The following is a 27244-nucleotide window of genomic DNA, read 5'->3' on the forward strand; positions in this document are numbered from 1 at the left end:
TAACATTAGTTCGATAACAGCAGATTACTCGGTTTGACCCAGAATAAATAATTTCAGAAAAGTTTTGAATGCAGTGTACTTCTATAAAATTAATAATAATAACACAAATTAAAATTAAAAATAACTACATTTATACATAAAATCTGATTTCTTATCAGTTTTAAATTGCAACAATTAATTTAAATTTTGTTGCACCACTTTATACATCAGCGATTTTATTTTTAATATCCCAATATCATTTGTTGCAATAAACCTATTGCTTCAAATTTTTTCCAATTTTATCCACAGTAATTGTATTGGAAAATTGTATTTTGAAGCGCCTCATTAGTGTCTACAGCAATTTGAATTTCTGAATTATTGATTTCACAAGTCTGTCAATTATTCAAGACATTATTAATTATTAATTCGGGAATGTTCGATCATGGTATTTTCTCAACAGGTTAAAGAAACAAAAAATTATTAAAATGTAAAGCTTCTAATTGATAATAAAAAAAAAATATTTTGAGTAAAAACTATATCGACCTTGAAAGTTTTTGTCTTGAAAAGATAGATAACTGTTAGATAGGAAAAAAAAAAAAAAAAAAAAAAAAAAGAACGGCTTTTCGATGATAATACAGTGCATGTTAAAGCCATCGGAATCTAAGCCCTTCCCCTAATCTGTTAATGAAGTTTGGAGAGAGAGAGTATTGCCTCAAATATTATTCTCGCCATCCGATCACAGTTTAATATAATCTGATGAAAATAGCCATGCAATTACCCTAAAAAAGCATTTAAATATAACCAACTAAATTTGCACTCGCTTTCGTATGAAAAAGAAGAATGTATTGAATTATACAGTATCGGTTTCATTATGTAACTATGTCTTGAAAATTACTAGCTTTATCAGCAGATAACAACCCTCGGGGGGGGGGGCACCTCGAAATGAGGATGAGATGCTTCCGGCATGGTGGTTGGATCTCGGCACCCTGGAGGGTACACTAATAGGTGGGGGATCTGGCTCCTCCCATCGATGACGGGACGTACTTCCTTCGGGGAGGGTTGTACCGTGGCCGGTGACGACCCTTAGGACTCAACCACAGTTCCCGCCAATTGCTGTTGCGGCGGTCCGGTCATTCAGTTCTATGGTTTAAATCCGTGTGCCTTAGGGCGGGTCGAAGAGTTAGATGGTTGACTTATCAGCAGATAACTACTGCGCATCATCGAATAGCCTGCAACTCTTATATATCATATGATCAGATATTTGGCAGAGAATATACTGAAAAACGAGGAAGATGTGCGGCAAGTACTCTGAACATATTCGTTATGTGATTTACAAATTTTTTATAACTTTTTCTTCATTTCCTACATATAATCATTTTGTATCGAAAGCGCAGAATGAGGAAGTTTTGTAACTATCAAAAATTCAACATCTGGGGTTTGAATGAATCTCGACGATTTAGAATTTCCTGATCCCTATAAGTAAGTTTTTTTCATATAAATTATATGTAAATGTGAAGACGATAACAAAAACCGAAACAAATATCCTAGCGAAATTTTGAATTTGGAGTTAGCACAAAAATTAAAAATCTGTATCGAAGCTTGACAAAATTCATCTATAATAAATCAATTCATCAGTTTGGGCAGGTGAATAGGAATAAGATAATAAATTAAGAAATTAATTTCATGTCATTTAATATATAGCTTTGTTATTAGAATTTTAAATATATATACCGAATTTTAGGCTATATCCAAGTCCGTCAATTTGTCTATTCTACACAACAAAGCAAAAAATTCCTTTTGTTAGACAATCTTTACTCCAAAAACTATACATCTGTATCTAATTCATGATTTAATCGAATTACGGCGAAAGATCAAAATGTAAAATACGGTTCTCTATCATTTTTTGCAAAGATAAAACACAAAAGTGATATTTTGATTACGTAACAAGTAATAAGTAATATTTATACAAGAAACGTGCTATATTGTGTAAATATTGAAGGAGAGACTAGTTCTTTTTAAATAAATTTGCATTGGCTAATAATTACATCACGAAATCGTGAGTTTTTTAGTTTAGTAGTTTGATTTTTATAAACACATAGGTAACCTATTATTTAGGTGACAATGTAGAAAAATTCTACGCAGACTACGCAGTTCCCTTAGAACGCTGGATTCGTAGGGGAGGGCGGCACAAGCAAATTAATTAAAAATATTAACTAAATATCAAATAAATTTATAAAAAACAAATATATGTGTATTTTAATAAATAAATGCATAAATATAATAATATATTGGAAAAATATAATAAATATAGATATAATATAAATTAGGAAAATATATATATTAGAAAATATTAACATTAAATCAAATATAATTCGGCAAGTTCCTACCTGATTCATTATATTCCTTTAATTATAGCAGTATTTATAAATATCAATTTTTTTAAATATAATTGTGTATTAATGTGGTTGCTATTCAATCATAAATGCTAATAAAGAAATAAATAACATATTTTTACAAAGTTATTAAAATAAAAAAAAATTAACCTTAAATTATTAACATGTCAATTATTAAAAATATATTGAAATGAAAAATTAATTTAAACTGCTTATTAAAATGGGATCTTCATGCTCTGCCTATTTCCACAAAATATCTAACTTCACCAAGATATCTGAATCATATTTAAGGATTAATACGAGTCGAGTTCAGTTGAACCAGCACATCTTAAAACCAATTCAGCACTCACTATATAACTTTCAAAGAAATTTGTAGGCTCTTGACAAGAAATATGTTGACGATATATTGCGTAAATCGTTGGTTGGCATTTTAAGTGTTCTTGTCAGTCGAGCGACATAAAACTGTCGTTCTTGCAATGAAGAATTAAGCAACGGCTAGCAAAATCTATCTTAGGATTGTCGAGAAGTTGCATTTCCAAATGAAACATCTTCTAAAATATACATATTTACGCACAATTAACATCGTTTAGAAATTCTTCGAAAGTATGCTGTTTTAGTAAAAAAACTCAAATTTGAATTGTTGCTTTAATTTTTGAAGCAACTTAAAACATTAAATAAACAGTAAAGCATTTTAATATGTGAAGTCTGCTTCTACTTTTTAAAATCATAGACAAGTATTGGTATTTCTTTGTTAAAATGTATTCTCAAAAAATTTCATTAAAAGACAAATTAAATGCATTGGTAAAGAATTATTCCTTGACTATCCGCCTTTAGCGACCATTTGGTTGGCTGGGGTTAATGATTGCTAAGATTTTTAATTAAATATTTCACTTAACTTTTTCTTAATGGCTTCCTCAGCGAAATTTTATATATTTACATCATTCTTTTTTATGGGCCTTAGTATCTCTATAATTTCCTGTTATCTGACTTTTAATGTGAAGCAGAAGTGATTAAATTTCAACTATAACACTAACTTTCTTTCAGATTAGTAAAAATATAAGGACAGAAAGTAGAACATTTCAGTATTAAATTTTGTATGCTACAGAGTAACGTTTCATAGTTTATATAATATTTCAGAAGATTATTCAATAAAAATTTCTAGATTTAATAAAATAATCAGTGTTCTACAAAAAGAAGGTTTTTTCCAGCTAATAATTTTAAGCGTCCATTTGAATTGGAAGTAAAGTTAACGATGCTTATAATGAACTAACTTTAAAAGTTTTTTTCATTGTTATTTCTGAAGTTAAACCTTAGTTGTAATATATCTATATAGAAACGAAAAAAAAAAAATCTAAAATTTTGTTAAGAAATACATCTGATAGAAACCCATTAAAAATGACTAATAAGCAAAATCTTTAAACCTTCATCCTTAACAATAGTAAGAAAATCCAGGATGCAATATTTGATTAATAATGAAAAATGATTTGATTTTTGTTACAACAATAAAATATATCGTTGAGAAATAAATATAAAAAAATATTTTAAAAAATAATAAAAAATAAACAAAAAAAATTGTATGGCAACTAAATTAATATAATTGAAAACATAATTGTTTTGAATCATCACATGGTGTAAAATTCAATAGAAATTTATAATATAATATTTTCGAAAATTATTGTAGGAAAAAATGTCAAAATTTCCATTTAATGTTTAGCTTATTAAAATTCCAATAAAAGTTTTGAAATTTTTTTTGAAAAATCCTATGTTTCTAGGATTATCTATGCCAAATTTGGTAGTGTTTGTAGTAAGCTAACACACACACACACACACACACACACACACACACTTTTACAGTCTCCTTTATTATTAAGAGCTAAGTGATTATACATTCATTTTGAATTCGATATCAATATATTTCTGAATTAGACTTTAGTATCAGTCACAACGTAACTCTACTCTTTTCACAAAACTGCTTGTAATTATTATCTATACTTATAATAAAGCTCAATGTGTGTGTGTGTGTGTGTGTGTGTGTGTGTATTGGCGCTCTACAGGCCAGGTCATTTGACATACAGCTACCAAATTTGGTACATGTATACCTTAGAGGTCGGGAATGTGCACCTGGGGTCCCTTTTTTTGAATTTTTAATTAGAATTTTAATTATTAATTAAAAACTAATTTTCCCGCCAAAAAAATCTTCCATTTTCCCCACCGCCAAATGAGTAAGACTTCAGCTTTTTTTTTCTCCCAACAGTAATGAGGCTAGGGTTAACATTTTTCGGCGGATTATTTCAAACGATTCTGTTTATTTTCTTAATGTTTGATGCATTTAAAATTAAACATTGTTAATTAATCCATGTTTCAGATTCATTCTGAAGTACTTTTGAATTAAAATAACACAGAATAAAGGAAATTAAAAATGTATAATCTGCATAGCGTTACCCCAACGGGCGTAGAAAAATTCACGCATTTCCGTTACCCAACTGGCGAAGAAAATTCCCGCATGCGCATTGTTCTGATTGTTGTCATAACAACCACTATCAACGGATGATTTAAATTATTTTTAGGTTAGTTGCATGCTTTTGTAAGTAAATCGTATTTATGTTAGTTATATATTTTTTGTATATGCTTATAGTTTTAAGTACATCGTTTTTTTAGTTTTTTTTAACCTGTTTTCAGTGATTTAAATTATTTTTAGGCTAGTATATAATAAATAGCAAGTGAGACGGAAGACGAATTGTCTGTTGCTGGGGATAAATAGCATAAACAAAGGGCAAATGCGAAAATTATATTAAAATTTCTTTAAAGTTGTATTGCATCTATGTCATTAAAGCAGTGTCTTTTAAATTTGAGAAATTCATCTTCAACATTCATATGATTTAATTTACCAAGTTATCATCTTAAATTACATTTGTAATTTTAAAATGTGTGGTCTAATTTTATTTTACGTGATATGCACCTTTTTTTTTTAATCCTTATACAGTATTTTGGATGATTCTTGGAATTTAAGCATATGATTGCTTTATTGATGCTACAAATAATTGCAATTTTTCTACTACATTTAATGTCTATAAATGTGTTTAATCAACAAAATAATTTTCATAATTTGAACCTTTGAATAATTTAAACTTAACTTTTAAAGTAAAGACTGTTCTACATTCTAGTTCAAAAATTCTCAGCATGATAATATTTCAGAGTTGAATCGCGTATCTTTATTTTTTAAATTTGGTCTTAATTTTATAGAAATGGTCGAGTGCATCCAAAAAGATGTAATTTTGGAAATGGTTGCAAGGCGCGTGAATTTTAAAAAAATAATTAAAACAATAAACATTAAAATATCTACATAAAATATTAAAAGTTTTAATTATTAGAAAAAAGAAGCATAGGCCTCACATAAAAGCTAACTTTTTGATAATATTTCAGAGTTGAATCGCGTATCTTTATTTTTTAAATTTGGTCTTAATTTTATAGAAATGGTCGAGTGCATCCAAAAAGATGTAATTTTGGAAATGGTTGCAAGGCGCGTGAATTTAAAAACAATAATTAAAACAATAAACATTAAAATATGTACATAAAATATTAAAAGTTTTAATTATTAGAAAAAAGAAGCATAGGCCTCACATAAAAGTTAACTTTTTGAATTTCAAAGAGATGCAAAAGCTAGTTTTATGTAATTATATCCTCTGAAACTATTAAGGTTAAATATTATTATACTGCCTAATCTTTAATTTAAAATCGAGCAAAAAGTTCTTCAAAACTTTTTTTTTTATGAGCGCCTACTGCACAAGAATCAACTACAAGCAAAATTAGGTAGTTACAGATCTAATCATCTGCGAATGTTTCGATCGATTTTTCCCATTATGCATATCGTATCACGCTTATTCCAATTTACTAAAAGTATTCGTACTTATAAACGTTAACATACAAAATATTATTTTTAATGCAAGTTTTAATTTTTAATAGTAGTGATTAAATAAAAATTGGATTGGAAATTTTGTTTATTATTTATTAGTTATTATGCTATAAAATTCGTATCTCAAAAAACAATATTCTATGAAATAAGTAACATTCAATCAATTAATATTTAGAAAGTTGATCATAATATATACAATTCGAATCAAACTGTAGAATTTAATCGGAAAAATTATACCGACATCCTTAAAAATATCACCACTTAACCTTTTGTACTCGGAAAAGTAATCCGAGGCAAAATTATTTAGCTAAAACAAGGACTTGCTTATTGCTATGAAAAAAAAAAATATTATTATAGTTTTAAGTTGAATTTTACCAAAAGATTAATCCCCCATCATTTTACCATTCTTTAAATATTTTTTAAAAATCAAAATTAAAAAAAAATAAAACGTCAAAATGATGCACAGTCTTGAATAGTGAGTGAGAGGAAGCACCCGAGTGCAAAGGATTAATATTAAATCGAGTACAAAATGACTTTTACAATATTCTAAATATATTTTCTTTACAAATCTTGTTACTAAACAATATTCTAAATATATTTTCTTTACAAATCTTGTTACTAAACAATATTCTAAATATATTTTCTTTACAAATCTTGTTACTAAACAATATTCTAAACATATTTTCTTTACAAATCTTGTTACTAAACAATATTCTAAACATATTTTCTTTACAAATCTTGTTACTAAACAATATTCTAAACATATTTTCTTTACAAATCTTGTTACTAAACAATATTCTAAACATATTTTCTTTACAAATCTTATTACTACACAATATTCTAAATATATTTTCTTTACAAATCTTGTTACTAAACAATATTCTAAACATATTTTCTTTACAAATCTTGTTACTAAACAATATTCTAAACATATTATCCTTACAAAATATAACTTTCTAATATTTATAAGTTAACATACCATTAGTAAATTGTGTCATTCGACATTAGAAATGCGATACAAGATGGAACGAAAAATATTATGAACGTTATATAGGGCATGGCATTGGGTCTGGAGTTGTAAAATTTGCATGCAATTTCGTTTTGGTTTGTAGATTTTAATTAAAAGAGGACTTTAAAAATTTTTAATTATGCTTATCTATTAAAAATTTATAAATACATTTTTCCTCAGTAACTTCAGACCAATTTAAAATTTAAAAAAAAAATGGTTTTTTGATGATATCAGCTTTATTTTAGAACAAATTTCTCTCTAGTTAAAATAATACATAATTTTCTCTTATTCTATTGAATATGTTTTTCTTATTTACCCGATACATTTCTCCTTTATTTATTTTTAAAAAACAAAACATTTTGAAAAATTTATTAAATTTTTAAATATATTCTACAATTATATTTTTCATTATTTTAGTTACTGGATTTATGCGACATGCGAGGCATTTAATGCAGCGTTTTTGTTGCGCATGTTATAATTAAGAGCAATGTTTAAAATTTAAATAAAAGCAGACGTATAAAATATGAAAAATTGTCATAATGTAATGTTTAAAGCTAGAGATTGGAATATGTTTTAAACTTTTCAAAAATTTATTATAGTTGAAAGAAATGAAAAAATAAAAAGGATTGAATTGATATGCTTATGTGGAAACTAACATGCTTCTTCTAATTAAATTATCCCAATTGTATGCAAATCTTTTCGCCCATTTGTATGCAATTGTATTTGAACTGATGATATTTTGTCTAAATATATATCGCCTCAAATGTATACAATAAATATATTATATAAATAATACATATATTGTTAAAAATATTTGGAAATGTTTTAAGTATACTTATATATAAAATAATATTGACATGCAGTTTGGTTCCAAATAGATCAAAAGAATTTTGTGTTCCATCACTGGTAATCATCAACGTTGAAGATATTAAAAGTGAAAAATAATTACACTTATAAACTTTAAATTAAACCACTAACATCACATATCATTAGTAATGTGATAAAAAGTAAATTATCACATTATTAACATATCAATGATAATATTATAAATAAATTATTGCTTACAAAATTTACTTTTTATTCATTATTAAATGCAGATGTTAGATATGCTAATAAGATATATATATTGTGAAGTGATATACTGTGCTATAAAGTGATATGCTATTACAACTATATGCTCAAATATATACAAATAACATCTCCCCATAATATTTCCTGCCTCTAACCTTTCTAATGATAAAATAATAATAAATAATAAAACCTTAAACATCTTTTTAAAAAAGTTATCATACATTCTTTTATCTCTATTTCCTATATCAAATTGAAATACAATATTCTTTTGATAACAGAAAAACTGATAACTGATAAGATTGAAAACGTAAACACTGGTCTGAAATGAAATATTATTTTCGACTTACTACTTTTCAGCGAGCACCAAAATCATCTAGAAACAATTAGTAATCCATCCCACCAATTAATTAAAATCCAGTCGCTTTCTGGGTCTTTCCCAGCAACACACACATTCTAGTTCATTGAAGAAAACACCTGAGGCTGTAAATAATCCAATCCCACTATCCGCGAGGTCGCTTCTTCGGAACAATTAAGGCACTCATCAAAGTATCAAACTCTTAATCCAGCAAGTCGTGTTGAAGTCTACTCCAGCATTAAACGTCGCTGGGACAAATCGGAACAGTCTTTTCCCCGCTGCTGGAACCATACCTTCTGCTGCGACACCATATTTTTAGCCTGGACCGCAATCCGCTTAGGGAACGAATCCAAATTCTGGTGGAACAGTTTGGAACATCAGACACGAACGAGGAAGAAGAAAGAGGGGCGGAGGATGAGATAGAAAAAAAAAAAAATGGCGGTGGGCATTAAAAGAACATCTAAAAACAACTCGATTTGTGAAAGAAGCTCAGGTGATGCACCTTGAGATAATTTATGTTGAGCGGTTTTGGGACATTTAGCTTTGAAGTGGAAGTTTTTTGAGATCTGTTCAAGGTTGCAACATATTAAGTTTTGGGCAAGTTGAGTTTTACCTTCCTCTGGATGTTCCTTTTTTTTTTGCTAGCGTGCGAGTGTCAGGCTAAGTGTCAAACGGATTAAGATGGAAGGGTACAGTTGTTTTGATATCTAGAAAGGATCGGATTGCCAGACTAAATTGTATGCCGATTAAAAGAAGGTTCAAGATTTGAAGAAGGGCCATTTTGTATAAATGAATATGCTGTTTTATGTTTATATACAGGATATTAAAATTCTTTTATATCATATTTTTAGATTACCACTTTCTTTTAAAAATTATTAATATCAAATTACCAAATGTATTAAGACAAAATAGTTTAGTTGAATTAACATCAAAGTTTCCGATTGGCTAAAGACGAACTATTATTTTAAAGCGAAATCTGAAATTTTATTCTTTATTTCATATCTGATATTAAACTTTAAAAAATGGTGATTCTGTTGATATGGGTGACGCAACTAATTAATTCAGATTTTTTTTAAAACTTTCGCATATACAAAGTTTATAGAGCAAATAATGCTATCGTAAAACAAAACTTCAGCAATATAGATTTCGACAAATTTTCAAGTTCCAGATCTCCATGTGTCCAAAAAAACAACAACATATTTTTGGCATAATATTTGTCTATTTGCTTGTCGCAGCCTGTCTGAACATGATGATTCAAAAACACTTTAAGCTCGATGGATGAAATTTTATATATGGACTTAAATCCAAATTTATAAATATCTATAAAATTTGGAACGAAATCTATTCAGGAAAAATCTTCTCTCTGCCTATTCGAGTACAAGTAAACTCAATCACTACGAAATGTAAAGATCTAGATATATAAAATTGGATACACATCTTTAGCATATAAAATGTAACCTCTAATCAAATTTTGAATCCAAATATGCCAAAGGTTGATCGTCTGTCGATTGGTACTTTTGCAAGCATATAAATGCAATAATTCATAAATGCAATGACTTAAATCAATGAAATTCGGTATGCGATCTTGACTATTGACTAATGCGACTAGAATTGTACTTCTATGCCAAATTTTGAGTTCAATCGATCTGAAAAAATGTGTCCAAAATTCATTTTTTAGCGACAGATTCATTAAAAACTCTATATTCACACCAAAGATCTCTACTGTTCGGTAATATCATATAATGTATGTGGTAAATTAACTCCACGAGAGGGCACTCTGAGTTCATCCGGTGATAGCCAGCAGTCGGAGGGCAGAGTTCAGAGTTCACTAGACGAGGGGAGAGAACGGACGTCCGCCGAGAAGGGTGCGACCGGAAACCGAGAAGCCGTGATACTCTGAGAAAGGGCCGAAACTGGAATTCTTGCGTTGAAGGATTCCCCTGAAAATGCCAGTGAACCACGCGCAGGTGGGAAAGATCCTTTAAACAACATCAACTGTCCATCTTCATGTAATATAAATTCCTTCATCATTGAATTCTCATTTGTAAAATTCATCAGAATCATCATTTGTTAATCAAGAATAAAAAGATTAAGCTAATTCAAGTGGACTGATGCATTAAAACCCATCACACCCACATGTATTCATTGTCATATTCAAGGTTCACATTCTTATTCTGAAGGTTTAGTGGGGATTACTCCCACTAAAATTTACGACTGTGTGGTGACTAGCTGTTTCGGAGAAAAACTATAAAACATAACGCTGAAATCTGCAACATGGTTTTCCATCCAAATTTCATGCGTAGGAATAAAACTTTATTGTTAAAAATCAACAAATGTTAATTATACTATAATGAGTTAACTAATGCCATTATTTATCATTATATTATGTCCACATCATACTATTATGAATTCGTAATACTGCTTCTTATCGCAATAAGTTTCTTGATAAGGAAGATAGTTTTACAGATAGCTATAAGGGATATTGAAATAATGCCGAGTCAATGATACCCAGTTTTGGCGATGGATTTGGTGACTTTGATGACAAATTGGAAGATTCCAGCATGGAAAGAATACTTCGCAATACATCCTTCACAGTGATCCTTCTTGAAACTTCTGTATTCTGTCTGAGAAATAGAAGTGAAGTCAGTAATACGCCAAAAGTTGACAGAAGCAGACGGTTTAGGAGAGTGAATAGTTGAATAAAGTCTTTTTCCTGCGAGTTTTCTCTGAGCCCCTAGTGCTATTACGGTTGTTTATTACCAATTTGCCGTCGTCTGTTACTGTTGTTATCTATTACTAAAAATATTGTAATCATCAAAAAAAAAAAAGATTTTGAAAAATTTTTACACTCTAGACCTCTCAGTTTTTCTCGCACAATTTTTTAACTAAGCAGTATCAAGCTAACGTAAAGATGACAATTTCCGAAGATTGGTTATATTTTAAAAGACTATATATTGATATTCATAATTTTCTTTATAAAAATTCACCATTTCAAAGTGCAGTTTTTCTTTCTTAATCAAAAATAAGTGTGAGATTAAATGGATTATATTTATAGGTATACGTTATAATTCTAAAATATATTACCAAAATGCAAAGTTAAATAAAGAGGATCAAACTAAGCATGTTTAGCAATGAAATAATCATTACAAGCAGTGGAATTTCATTGATTATATTAGTATATTAAAAAACATCATAATCGATTGGCCTATATTGAATACACAATTCAATGAATCCAAGGGACCAGACATTAACAGAATAAAAAGATCAAACATTTCATCAAGGGATAAAACTTTTTTCGATTCAAAAATAGAAATATTTATTGCTAATGGAATCACTAATTTGAATTATTTAAACGTTTACAGAATCATTATTTAAGTATCATAAGTAATAAAAATCAGTACTTAAGTACAAGTATCATAATTTTATGAACTTAATTTAATTCATAAGTAACAGAAACATTTATAAGCAACAAAACTGCAGCTTTGAATTTACTATAGAATGAATGTTCAATAACAGCATAAACAATAGTTTTTGTTTAACCGGTATTTCGTAATTGAACAGAAGATTCAATAAATTCAAGAGATTAGACATCGAGAAATAAATTAAAAACAGTAGGATTTAAATAATTTTCGATAAAATAATAGAAATAACTGTAAGCACTAGAGTTATAACTTTGAATCAATTATACGATGAAATTATCTGTTCACTAAAACTGCATAATCAATAGCTTTTGACTGGTTTATATACCATAACTGAACATATGAGAACATAACTGAACATATGAGAGAAAAGGGACATTGTTGAACAATTAATTGAATGAATTGCTTATTTTACTGGTTAATAATAAAAATTTCACCTCCTTAATATATATAGGATTTCCAAAAATTGAGAAATTAAAAAAAATATCACTAGTATTATTGACAATAGACTTCTAATTAATTTTATTTTATGCAAAAAAAGAAAGTTTAAGTAAATTCTCAGAGATTTCTATTAGGTATTTTGATTATCAATTTATTTCTAGGCAGTATTTATTTTATTTGAAGGTAAAGGAATTTTTATTTCTTCAAGATATGTATTGACGTTTGCCTATTTGGCGAGAGAAAGATTCAAGCCTATCAAAACACATGTACACAGCAAACTAAGACGCCAAAGGTCTGGAATACATCCAATATTTCATTCTATTTTTCAAAAGATATTAAAAAGTTCCAAAGTACCTACTGTATAAATATAGGACTTGTCAGAATCATACATGGATTTCCTCATGGAGGATGTTGTTTTTCAGGATAAACCATCAAGAGACAAAGCATTTCGAGTCTAAAAATATCATAGTAGGATTCAAATGTATGTTCTAATATAATAACGCCACTTTGTGAAACGATGCAGTGTTTATTTTGGGATAATTGTCTTACTTTTTCAACTGTAGTCAGATGTCGGGATTGTGTTTGAGTCTCCTTCCTTTTCATCTCTAAATATTTACATTACAACAACGGTGGAACATGTGACTTTTAGATCAGATCCAGTATGCATCAAGCTCTCATATACGACATATCCTCAATGAAATAAGGTTTCCAACTTTGAGCCTTATTGGAATGCCAGTAGTATTGAAAAAAATTATTTTCAAACTTAAAAAAACAAACAAATATCATGATATTTTAATATTCCTCACAAATGGTAAAATTTATTTTAATCAAATGCAATCCGGAATAAAGTATATTGTTCATGAAGGAAAACTATATAATATGTATTTTATTAGATTCTACAAACAAAAATAGAACCAGAAATCTTTATACTTATGAAATAATTAGGAAAAATCAAAGAATCTATTTTAACCATTAATTTTGTTTCTTTAAACTTTATTTCATAAATCTATTTTTTGGTTTCTAGATATATCACCAATGATCATTAGTCCTCCTGCTGTCCATTTCCGAAAAAAAAAAACCCCTCAAAAACACAACATCTCTGAACATTAACTAAGCTCCTTAGCACGAACCACTGAATAGATTTTTTAATTTTATATATATATATATTTGAAGGTGTGATATATATATATCACACCTTCACTGAAAAAAATTCAATAAAATATAACAAATTATAAGTAAAATTACAAAAGGGTTATAAAACATTATTAGCAAAATTACAAAAGACTGCAATGCAAAGCAATTCTAACAACCAACTAGTAGAACAAAATACATATAAAAACAAATCCAATAAACAAACAACCTCAATTTGTCGGTTTCACATGTCCTCAAAACATTAAAAAAAATATTTTAATTTCAACAGACATAACCTGATTTTTTTAAAAATTTTTAAACTAAATGGATCAGTGGATATTTGATGGTTCTCTAAGGTGAAATTTTTTATTGAGTGAATATCTTAAAAGAAAACTCAACATCATCGATCCACAGAGGTGCCATTGAATTTAGTTTTCTAATCCTTATTTGGATAATAGGGAAATGATTCGTGCTCAGAAAAAGAAGAATTATAAATTTAATATATTCCTTACGTTCTTCCCGGATTCTGAATCCTATTTATTCCAAGTTTCTTGCCAATCATATAGTAATATCTTGCCTATTTTATATTTTACACAGGAATTGGGAATATTGTCTCTATTTTATTTCCCTCTGTCATCGCTAGAAGGCTGCGGTGGCCTGGTGGTAAGGTCTCGGCTTTTGAGCCGTAGGATGTCAGGTTCGAGACCCGATTCCACCGAAGAAATGTCGCGTAAAGGGGTCTATTGCACGTTAAATCCGCCATGCCAAACGTCCTCCCGCTGGTGTGGTGTGGAGAGGGGGGGGGGGTGCCAGCTCAGGTGTCGTCCTCGTCATCTGACCGCGGTTCAAAATTACTCGGTTCGTCCTAAAATAGCCCTAGTGTTGCTTTACAACGGGACGTTAATATAACTAAACTAAACTAAACTAAACCTGTCATCGCTAGCTTGCTGTGATCATCAGCGAACTGGTACACTGGAATTCCTGCATGAACTTTAACTTAGGTGAGCCCAATCTATCTCTCCCTCCACACAAAGCGAAAATTTCTTTTAAACTTTATTTAAGAAGGCATATCTAGGCCTATCACTACGCAAAGACGTAATAAAAGTGGCTATCTGAATGAAATAATCATGTTTTAGAGCCCACTAGAGCACAAAATGAATTGCAGTCAGGTAGGGCTGGAAGACTGCATCATTTTTGTCTAATTTAAATCATGTAAATCTCGTAACTTTATTTTACTTTCTTTTACTTATCATAAAATAACTTTGTGTAAATGTCAATTTTTGAGATGCACTCGGGAAATCCAATATCGGCATTTACCCTAGATTCGTCTGTTGCACACCTCATATTGATTGCCCAGTAGGGTGGAACGAAAAAATCAATTTTTCATTTTTAATTTGTGATAGTGCGGAAAAGTTTCCTTTTGGTGTAGATAAAATAAATTATAGATATGAAAATATTGGAGTAGGTCTTGAGGTGCCGCAAGGACGTGAAAGTTTCATAGAAACACACTTTTTGCAACTTTTTGAGGATTTTTGCGTGCTTCGATAATGAAATAAAAAAGCTTTAAATAGGCGTTGTCATATGAATAAAAATATAAAAACAGTTTTACTATTGCACTGGCATCGCACTGAGTCATCGGCGGAGCGGTTGTTATTGAGTCCGGTTGAGTTATTGTCCAGCGACAAATACATATATGGTTTCAAATCAGGAGCTTTGCCGAGTTCAGTTGAGTTGGCGTCCATTGTGTTAACTGATTTGTTAGAATATGCGCTTTTGTGCTTTGCTGTGAGTAAAAATGGCTCAGTCTAAATGAGTGAAGACAAGACAAATGTCGAAGTGTTCTATTTTTGGGAAATTTAGTGATTTGCTTGAATTTGAACTCACTATATACGAATTTAGTGCCACTGTTATATTAGACATAACCTCAAAATTGCTTCAGAGACGGATTCTTCTGTAAGTGAAATATGTGACACTTTAGTTCCCATAATAGAACAAATATGGTCAAGAGCTTCTATTCCCGTTGCTTCTAGCAAAAGAATTTCACAAATGATAAAAACTTATCTTGCTAAATGCAGGAATTTATTAAAGTCTAAAAGCAGAAAATGTTCATATAAGTTTGAGTCCAAACTCACAGAATTTAGAGAAGAAGCTAGGCTTTTATTTGATATTGCTGATTTGTATAAAAAAAAAAGTGCCAGTTATGGAATAAAAGTTTCTAAATGATCAACGCTCTAACAGGAAAATGGTTATAGGTAATATTGATATTGCTACCACATGCGCTTTGAGGAAGAAAGAAACAAGAAAGAGTAAAGAACTACAGAGAATAATTAAGTTTAATCAAGAATGGACAAAAAATACTTGTGCGTTACTACGATTACTGGTAAGAATAACAGTGTTCTTTACAAAAAGAGGCAAACCAATCAGATCCATCAAATATACAAAAAGAGATAAAACTATCAGGTACCTGTGTAGTTTAATATGAAGTTAAAACTTTTTTGTATTTATGGTTGCAAATATCTCTTTAACCTTATCTCATATTCACGCTATCTCTCAAACAATCTCAAGAACGTTATAGACCAAATTATTCAAAGAAATGGGTACTTTGCTGTTTCAGAAAATATCCTTTTGTCCATGCTAAATGATGAACGTAAAATTCAAAGAGAACTAGGTTTACGACGTGTTTTAAATGCAATAACAGAAAAGACAGATTCAGGAAATTTAAAGTTGCAAAGATGAACTTCGAGCAAAGGATTACATCGACATGATCTCATGGCTAGAAAATGACGTAACTGAATCCCCCTTGCTAAAACATGTTTACAGTGGCTCTCTCAAAGACTTTATACAAAAGGCATCTGAAGCTGAACCAAATAGTATAGGAGACTCGGTTTTCAACTTTCCCCGGCTTACTTGTCAAATGCAAGAAGTGGAAAGAGCTTTGAAACTGGTTGCCGAATCGGCTCAAAATGTCTGTGGTTCAATTCAACAGAAAGATACCGCAGGGCAAAAATTGACTCGCGTGTTAATACGACAAAATTTAATTCAAAATAAACAGTTTAATGCGGCAAAGAAGTAGAAGCATACATTTCGCAGCTGTAATATTTGTAATCATTAAGAATACAGAAGAAGAAATGCAAACTTTGAAATAAAGAATATTTTTTTTTATTATTATACTTTGTAATTAATATTTTTTTTCAATCGTAATGCTAATATATGTATTTAAAATCATCTTTTATAACATTATATGAATAAAAAAAAATCAAATATTTCACCAAAGTTTATAATTTTTCCAGTTTTTTTTTTTTTTTTTTTTTTTTTTACAAACTTTAAGCTCTTTGCAGAACCTCAAGATATTGTTGTATTGCAACCAGAATTTTTAAAAAATTCTTTTTAAACTCAAAAGATAACTTGTCTCTACTATTACCAAACTAACATCTAAGAAAAATTTTCAAAAGCCCTTTTTAAAAATTTCCATTTTTTCAACTTTTTTTGCAAATTTCAAGCACTTTGCGGCAACTCAAGATAATGTAATATTTCAACCAAAATTAAAAAAAAGAAAAAAAATTGAACCTAAAAGTCAGCTTTTCCCCACTTTTACCAAACCAAAATCTAAAAAAAGGCTATTTTTGTTCCATCTCATTAGCCCAGTGGTCTAATATTTAAAGTTACCTATTGAAACGCCTGTTTACCAGATATACAAGTTAATGTATCAGTAGATTGACAGGCCCAGGTTGAAGGGTTCGCTGCCTCATTTACTTCTAGTACCCAAGAGTTATGTTGAAGGGATGCAGACTTCTCAAAGAAGAACCAAAGAAAAAGTGCTAAATTGTCTAAATATCTTAGAAAGGCGAGAGAGAGCATATTCCTGCAGGTTATAATATTAGATTTTTCTTCTTTTTTTGCTTAAGCAAATAAAATCTTGATAGTTAACTATTGAAAACCAAGGATTTATGAGTTCTTTACGTGAAGCTGTGTACGAAAAACTGAGACAAAGTTATGGTTCAAATGAAGATAGATATAAAATCATATCCATAAACATGTAAAAATTATTACCTTGTTTGTTCTCAATAAGCGTATGAGGTAAAAATGTTCTTCCCATGTTCGATCCCGCGTTTGCAATTCAATTAGATCTCGCTTATAATTTTAAATGAGCACTAGGATAAGATTTTATTTACTATTTTACTATAAAAAAACCTGCCGACAGAAGTTCTGTTTCCCGTACTGTTAATTAATAACAAAAATTATAGGAAGCAATATAATTTTGTTGTTTCGGAAAGAAGTTTTATCATTTAGAACTTTAGCTATTCTTGAAACACATCCAATGTCATTTTTATTATTTTTTTAAATACCTTTCGGAAATATTATTGCCTTCTGATCAATTAATAGGTTAAAATTTTTCATATGTAATTAAGTCTTTAATAGTCCAAAGAGCTACTGAAAATGTTGAGTTCCTATTTCAAATTAGATTTTCTGAAAATAGGCCACTTTTGTTTTCTACATCCACTGATAATATCTTTTTAAAATTAAAAGATAAAAAGAAGTGTATTTATAAGCCTTGTCATTAAATGCTCCACTGCTCCTTTATAAAAGGTGATTTGGACCTGACCGCAAATTGTCTCGAAGGATGCAAGCATCTCCGACTGCACTTCAAGTGTTTTTTTCAGCATTAATGACAAGATGACAATCTTGTTGCTCTCGATATTTATAAAAAGTCTTCCCGTCATTGGGCTCATTCGCAAACTCTAACAACTAAATGAAAATTGTGAGATTCAAGTTTCTAAAAAATATATCCCAATTGTTCAGTTTTGAATTATTTTCCAACGGAATGTTTTTGTCCTTGAAAAAAAAATTAATGTTAATTTTTAACATGCCAACTAAATGTGAATTGTGAGACTCAAATTTTTAAAAAACGATATCCTTATTGTTCTATTTTAAGTGGTTTTCTATCACAATATATTCGTTCTAGAAGCAGTTTTTAATATTATTTTTTTCTCATTTCCAATTAAATGTGAATTGTGGCGTTCAGTTGGAATAATATCACATAATTTGATTAAATAAGTTTTATTGCTTCACCTTCTAGTATACGAAATTTAAAGAGTACGGTGTTCGTTAAAACGTTGGACATTCGATTTGATAAATTACAAAATTTGATTCGATTCGATTCGATTTCCACTTTCATGCATTCGAAGTATTGAAAGTATTATAACTAGAAAAATATATGACCTCATATCTTAATAAATTTACCTTCAATTTCAGTTTCTCGTATACGAAATATAAAAATTGCTGTCATCGATAAAATATTTGATCTCAAATTTAGATAAATTTTCACATTTAAAACCACTGGAGAAAAAAAACATTTTTGAAGAAATATCTACATTTCTTGATCTCCGAATGTAAGCTATTCGAATCAATGCGATCGTAAATAATAGATTGACATTAAATTTTAAAGCGAAAATATCCCCAAAGAGAGTGCTTTTCTCGTTAACAACAGAGCAGCTTTTTCTTAGGTTATTCGAATGCAAATTAATAAGATTCTAAACTTTCTTCTTTCTATTAAGTTCATTAGCAATAAATATTTTAAATCTGCTCTTTACTTTTGAATAACCCTGTATATTTGCTAAGGATTATTTGAACGGTCTTAATGGCAGATTCCACGATTTTGTTCTTACTGCTAGTGCTTCATCTAAAAGATTGAGTTGTGTAACTATATGGGTATCATTTGGAGTTAATGTTTCTAAAGGAAAAAAAATGAGCAACAGAAAATAGAGAAGAAAATAATGTTATTATAGTTAATAAGAAAATAATGACTTTCCTGCATTTTTATTTTCAAAAATTCGCGTCTATTATTTTTGGATGAATTTAATCTTCTAAAAGATAATATGGAGAGAGAAAGAAGAATGCTTATCTGTGATTTTATGTTAGTCTTTTTTTTTTCTTTCTTTTTTCTCGAGGAAAATTTCCCCTTTCTGTTTGAATCATAGCATTTATCTTTAATTCGAAACTTTGGTAGTGGGTCTATATAGTGCTTGGTAAAAAAATGCCTATCTTTTACTCAAGAGCGATTAGGAATATTTTGATTTAAAATTAAACTGGTATAAATAAAAGAATATGTAGAATTTCATTCACTTCATTCGTTGCGCTTTTAAGCAAGTGTATTAATACGCATAGCGACAAAAAGTTTTCTTTTCAACTTCCTCTTATGCGAAATACACAAAGATAAAATTTGCTATCTTTTAAAAAATCGTCAAATCGAACTTTTAACGAATCTTCATGTTTAGTTCGTTTTATAGTTCATAAAATATATTTTTGGAATAATGTGTATCTGAGCGTAATAACCCATAAACACTTCGAGTTAGACAAATGATATTCCATATATGGTATTCACACCATATTTGTAGATATTTTTCAAATTTTGAGCGAAATTTGTTTGGAGGAAGTCTATCTGCCCTACTGTTTGAATATTTCACGAGATAACGACAGTGAGAGAGCAAAATAGATGGAATTTTGTACTCAGATTTAGCATCTAAAATGTGGATATCTATCAAATCTGGAATCAATTCCATCAGGTGGTTGACCATCTGTCAATCTATATTTTCACAAGCAGCAAAGGAGATGACTCTAAAACACGATGGCTTAAATATATGAAATTTTATTAGCACGACTATAATTGAATCCAATTTTGTTTTCAGTCGAGCGGGAAAATGTATTTAAATTCATTTTCGGGTTTAATACTTATTAATCGGGTTAAATTATTAATACGTAACCCAGCGATAAATTGCCAAAGGGTGCACTCTAATGGGTCCTTTCGTAATTATTGCTTGCCGATGTCATGCAATGACTATTACACAAGTGCATTTATTGGAGATGGAGCGAGAAAGCTTGGGAGAAACCATTCCCTTTGGTTTTATTTAATGATGTGTAAAATAATGAAAGACATGGCCAATTCATTAAATTCTCGAGATCAAACTTTTCAATGATTAAAATATATGCTATAGAAAGTAAAGAAATTGATTCACCTTGGATATAATTGTTATTGCTCCGTGCAGCACAATAGCGCAGGGAGTATATATAGCTATTTGAGATTTATTTGAGAAAACATTTTTGGCAATGGTATTTTTAATTCTTATTACTTTCCTATACACTATCTTGTTTTAATAAAAAAAAGTGTATTAAAGCGAGATGTTAATATAACTGAACTAAACTATACTCAAAGTATAGAAAGAAAATTTATTGCAATTGTTAAAAAATAAAATTAGATCTAGACATTTAAAAGAATCTTCATGTTTTAAGGATAGATGATAAATTCTAGATCAAATCCGTCTATAGAACTGACTGTCAGTTAAAAAATGTGTATTCTATGACATGCGACTACTAAAACTCAAAAGCCCAACACGCCACGTGCATAAATTTGAATATATTATCTTTAAAACAAAAATATAGATGTGTGTTAAATTTTCAACTACATCAGGCTACGTGAGGATATTGATTTAAACTGCTTATTCGTTCCAATTTAGTGTATATACCAAACTATATACCAAATGAGCCATATTTAGAAATCATACATGTATATCGAGAGAAGAACAATTCCACTAATGAATTTTTTCAGATGTCTTGTTATGTAAAGAGATTGCAGTTGTAAACAAGATAAGAGCAAATAGCATTCCAGAAATAATTCTACCATGTTGATTGCAATTAGTGCAAAGATTCTTTATTTAAAAGAAGAGGCGCAGTAGGAAATAAACATGTGTTAAGAAACAAGTTTTCTCTTACTATTTCTGAATATACTCTCATGAGAAAGGACTGTTTTTGACAAACATGTTTATTTCATACGTTTTATAATGAGCATATAAAAATGCAAGTTAAATCAGTTTCCAAATCTTAGAAAATCCTATCATTCGTATCAGTTTTTTATAGTTTATATTATATATATATATATTACATAACTTAAAGTCGTTCTTACCATCGAAACATGTTATATTTTTTGTGAATCATAACAAACAATACTTTGTAGCAAGAAAAATTTTATGAATTACTAGTTCTTTAATGATAGGTTACCGAAAAAAAAACTTTTTTGAAATTATATACAACAAAAATTTATTCATAATATATAAAGCCCAATAAGTAATTACTAATTTACAAAAAGACGATAATTATTCTATTGATTTTCAGTATTTCGTGTATCCCAGAAAGCCTGAAATCCAATTTATAAGAATTAATTCATTTAAAAATATTGAAAATTGATCCATCCGTTTTGGAACATTTCAGAATTTTTCAATCCAGATTAAAAATTTTTTTATAAGTTTAGAGGTAATAAGCATGATTTTTAAACTTCCGCATTATTTGTAACATTTATTAATCGGTAATATATCTTGGAAATAACAAATAAATTCAAAACTAAACAAATAATAGCATTTGAAAACGAATAACAAATAAGAGTAATACTTAAATCTTTGGCATAAGACGCATTAATACAATAGGGAAAACATTGTAAAACTTTCTTTAAAAGAGTGCCTGCTTTCACCGTATATTACAAATATTTCACAATGCAACATTTTACAAAATTAATTATTGTATTATAAGTAATGTATTGTGCAATATATTGCAGATGGTTCATAATTTCATGGCAAAGTACACAGGCTAAAGTTTAATTTCAAACTATGAAACTGAAATCAGAGCTTTTTTGGCTCCTATTTGTATTACTGTGATCGATTACGACTTTAAAATTAAGCAGATCATTCAAATTAAGTAGATAATAATTTTAACATTTGAAACGTAATGAAAAAGCTTTCACTTCTGCAATAATATGAATGAACATTTCAAAAGTATATGAAATTCCTGAAATATCAGTTAATTCTTTTAACCCTTTCTAATGCTTCATAAAAGCGCATTCTATTTACACATACATAAAATTAATTTTCGAACATGCAGGGCACTTATTTTAATCTTGTATCAATATATAAATTCTAAATCATTGGAGATAAACATATGATTCCGATTTGATAAATATGGTATTTAATTTAAATAAAATAATTTATGGCAATATAAAATATATACTTGATATTGCCAAAAATAATAGTCATTTCTTACAACTTAAAACTCCAGCTTTGCCTACAAAAAAATATTACGAATCAAAATGTGTTACTGAAAATATTAAAAAGATTGTACAACTCCTCAATCGTATTAGTAATATTTAATAAAATAGTTTTATGATATTAAACGTAAAAAAAATCCATGTCTGCGAATAAAACTGATCTAGTTATGAAGCTTTCAATTTCACAGTTTTAGATAAGGATCAGTCATTTCAATGGTTGTTTCGAGAAAGATCCGCCAATTATGTATTATACTTTATTACTATATCCACCAATCTATCATATTTCATCTAAGTAGCTGTTGTCTGAAACAACAAATTTCAAAATTTGCAGAACAATGGAACTTCTTTGTTTAAATTATTAGTGCCTCCAGAATATTTTACTAAATAAAACTTTTAAGAATGAAAGATTTAGGAAAATAATATATTAAGAAACTACTTCCAGCAATTTTTTTATTGACTCAACAGCGTAAAATATAATTTTTCGCGTTTAGAATATTTTGCCTTTTGAAAATTCTGCCTGTCACTGACATTTTAGAAATCAGCTTCTAAATTACACATAGAAGGGGCATTCTGTAGATTATTGCTTCGTTACAAATGGCCTACAATGGCTAAAAATGCATAGAACTTGTCAGTAGTATAAAAACTGTCGGCAGCATTCGCTATATTGCATGCTGATGTAGTAAGTTTGCCAATTATCCATGTGCATGAATATGTTGCTAATTCGATCTTGCTAAAATAATTCAGCTTATAAGACAGTCTTAATATCTAAAGAAACTAAGCGACTAAATCATTTAATTCAGGAGCTCTTGGAGGAAATAACGTTTCTTTTTCAGTAGAAGAGAAAAAGTGATAAAAATTAAGAAATATTTTACTTAACTTTAATCTGAAATTGCACGTTCAAGTGGATCATTAAAAAAAAATCTATAAGCATTACTTATATCAAATTACATTTGCATATTGATGTTCTCAAGAATGTAAGGAAATAATGTATAAATATCTTCATAAAATTCGTAGATTTTTAAGATAGTTATTGAAGGCATTTAACATAGAATTCAAACATGCAATTTCTATGCTTTTAGAGTTAGAATCAAATAATAATACTTTTAAACATGAAAGTTGCACCCAAGCCTTAATATATATACATTACTTAAATTGAATATTTCCGTTATCATTACAGCACAATTAATTTGAATGCACGGAAATATTTTTATTTCTATTAGAAGAAGAGCAATTTTAAACGAAATAGAATCGATAGAACTCTCGAATAATACCATCCTTAAAACAAAAATTAATGCATCTTTTCCACGCTTTTTTCCATAAAAGGATAAGCACAATTAGAGTTTCATGCAAAACTTGTCCTGCAGTTACTTTTACAAGTTATTAATTTTTGTAACAAAATACTTCAAAAATTTCTTATAAAATAATTCACACACTTCCATCATCAGTTTTCTGTTTAAAAAATGGTTTAAAAATTATTAAAAATTTCGTAATTTAAAACTTGAAAATCATTTATTTCTTATTCAAAAGTGTTTTTTGAATAAAACCAAAACTGAAAATAATTTCAAAATAAAATGTGTTTTTCAAAGGATTTCTCCTATTAATACATGATTTTCATTAAAGGCAATGAATTTAATTAAAATCTTGCATAAAATACAATTCTTTGAGGAGACGTTTCGAAAGATTGCTATATCATACTACATATCATCTGAAAAAATTTATGAGCTTGTATTTTTTTTATTAAAGATATTATTTCAACAAAAATTTCTTTAAATTAGAAGAACAATATGCACAATTAAAACTATGAATGTTGCAAAATGTATTGTAATAAATTGGCAATCGTAATTAAATCTGAAATAAAACATTTGTACACCCCAAGCAACCTTAATAACTTTCCATATAAAAACTATTAACTCATTCTTTCTTTGCATTTCTACAATAAGGGACACTAATACAATAAAAAAAACATAAAACATAACTAACAATTGCTTTCCATACTACCCATGTGTAAAGTAAGTCAAGTACTTCGATGACTTTAATACACAAACTTCTCTAATTTCTTCCCTACAATTTTTTGTGGTGATTTCCTACAATCCTTTTTGTGGTGATAAACAAACATTACAAAAATATTACATAAAATATTTCCAACAATTTTTTTGCTGCCTATCTACAAAGTAGTTTATGCACTTTGATGATTTCCAATTTACAAACACGATAAACAATTCATTCTATTCAAGTATTTTTCGAATCATTTACACAAGCACGATATAAATATTACACAATATATTTCCAGTAATATTTTCTAATTTAACTTATAGGAAAAGCACCAATTCTATGACTTTTAATATGTAAGATTCAATAGATTCTTTCCATGCATTTTTTTCCCTTTAAAAGGCAAAAAGTACAATAAAAAAACTTACCCAAAGCTCGACCATCAATGTATTTTCCATGATATCTAATGTCAGAGTAATCCAAGCAATTCGATTTTCAGAAGAGGAGGACCCTACTGTACTGAAAGTGACTTTAAACTGCAGGGAGGTGTTGTAGCGTGTCTTGGGTAGGGCGTTCCAATTTACCTGTCACACACGCTAGAGATGACTTAAAGGACAACCAACTCTTTGTGCCCGACAAATCTTTGAGCGAGTGCCTTCGCCAACTGCGGTAGGTAGTTCTGTCTGTTGTGTTGGTGAGTGCCAAATTTTCCACGAGGCAGGTTAGGGAACCACGGGCTTTTGTTTTTTTCTTTCCTTCTTTTTTTATTTTTACCAACAGATGGTGGAGCTTATGTAAGCTTAGGAAAGCTTCTACAGTTGTCTCTTTTGGATTTGGAAAACAAATCATTGTTCTTTGTGAAAACATGGTTGGAATCTCTGCATTTTTACTAATCTTTGTAAGTTTCAGCATTTTGGGAAAGAATGTAAACAACGCAGGCATACTTCGCATTGTTGAGGTTTCTTACAATATGAGTCATTCTTTTCTTTAGAGCATTAGAGTGTTAAAATATCTTTCAGTGACTCGATCTAGACATTCCTTCCGTTCACTTCTTTTGCTAAAACTGGTATAACTGAATTACTTTTCGCATTTTGGTTGTTGAGGATTTAGTTACTTTGCGGTTTTAAGTGGATACATTATAAGGACTTCCTTTAATAATCTCTTCAATTTAGTTTCTAATTTCAGCTTATTTTCAACTTAATACTCATGTTAATGAATAATTTTAAATTCATTTTTTTATTTTAGACATTTTGTCAAAATGTATACGATTTTAATTATTTATTTACTATGGTTCATGATCTCGTGAACCTAAGTTTTCCACAATATTATTTAAGCAGAAGCTGGGGGCTTATAAATGCTATAATAACTAAGTAAATATGATGAAACAGATATGAAGCTGATCAATAAAATTTGACAATTCTTTTAGCACAAAATACCGAACAATATTGTAACAATATTTATCCGACTTTAGCCGCCATTCAGAACACCAAACAGCATTGTGGGAATATCGTACAATATCTTGTGTTGGTAGGGAAAGTGTTAATATTAACCTAATATTTTATAATCAATAGCATTTGGATTTCTTATAAATTTATTTACTTTATTCTAAAATAATCTAATACTGTTTATTTAATCGACCTACAAGCAGCCTCCCATCAAAACTCACTGGTTCTAGGCAATTGCTTGGTCTGCCTAGTATTAAATCCTCATACTGCAATTTAGCATGTTAAATATTTATGTAATAACAATGCATTTATTTGCATTGTTGTTCTGTAAATATTATTGCCATTTCCAAAGACAGAAAGTTGCCCCAAAATTTGCTTCTTTAATTTTCATTAAAATTTTTTAAATCATATTTAAATACAATTTTGTAATATCGATCTTTTAATCATTTGCACGAAAATAGTAGGGGCATGTATAACAAATATGAATATTTAAATAGCCTTCGTGCGAATAAATAAAGATAAAATCTGATTTCTGAGTTTATTATTAATTGTTGCTGTAATATATTTCAAAACATTGGATGTTTCTAATCAAAAAATTATTTTTAGGTTTGTAATTCTTTCAGCAAATTGAGCGATTCATTCGCAACACACAGAATTTAATGGCTCATATAACCAGGCAGACCATTAAAACCTTAAACATTATCGTGCTGCGATATTTTGGATAAGGATTCGAATTCTTCTTTCGTCTTTTTTTTTCTAATACAAAACTTCTTATGGATTTCAAAATGAAATCGTAACTTTTCACTTAGAATTAATTATAAAAGTGAAATTGATTCTCAATCATGCAGAGGTGATGAGGAGGGCGTCTGAATTAACTTCAATTATTGTTCAAACATATAAGCAATTATTAATCAAACATAAACAATTATTGATCAAACATATAAACAATTAGTAATCAAACATATAAACAATTAGTAATCAAACATTTAAAAAATTATTAATCGAACATAT

At 29.0% G+C, this 27244-nt stretch overlaps 1 protein-coding gene across 2 annotated transcripts in view; it reads right to left on the reverse strand.

Moving 5' to 3' along the window:
- Window positions 1-25482, reverse strand: part of LOC129981025 (uncharacterized) — a 90877-nt gene extending 65395 nt beyond the window's left edge. The window contains exon 1 of one of the 2 annotated variants that reach the window (XM_056091625.1): window positions 25217-25482. The gene's annotated coding sequence lies outside the window, so the exon portion shown is untranslated. Of the gene's footprint in view, window positions 1-8712; window positions 9021-25216 lie in introns of those variants that run through there. The other variant, XM_056091626.1, reaches the window with a different exon arrangement.
- Window positions 25483-27244: the final 1762 nt, after the last annotated feature.

The sequence above is a fragment of the Argiope bruennichi genome, chromosome 8 (assembly GCF_947563725.1).
Source record: "Argiope bruennichi chromosome 8, qqArgBrue1.1, whole genome shotgun sequence".
Lineage (NCBI taxonomy): Eukaryota > Metazoa > Arthropoda > Arachnida > Araneae > Araneidae > Argiope > Argiope bruennichi.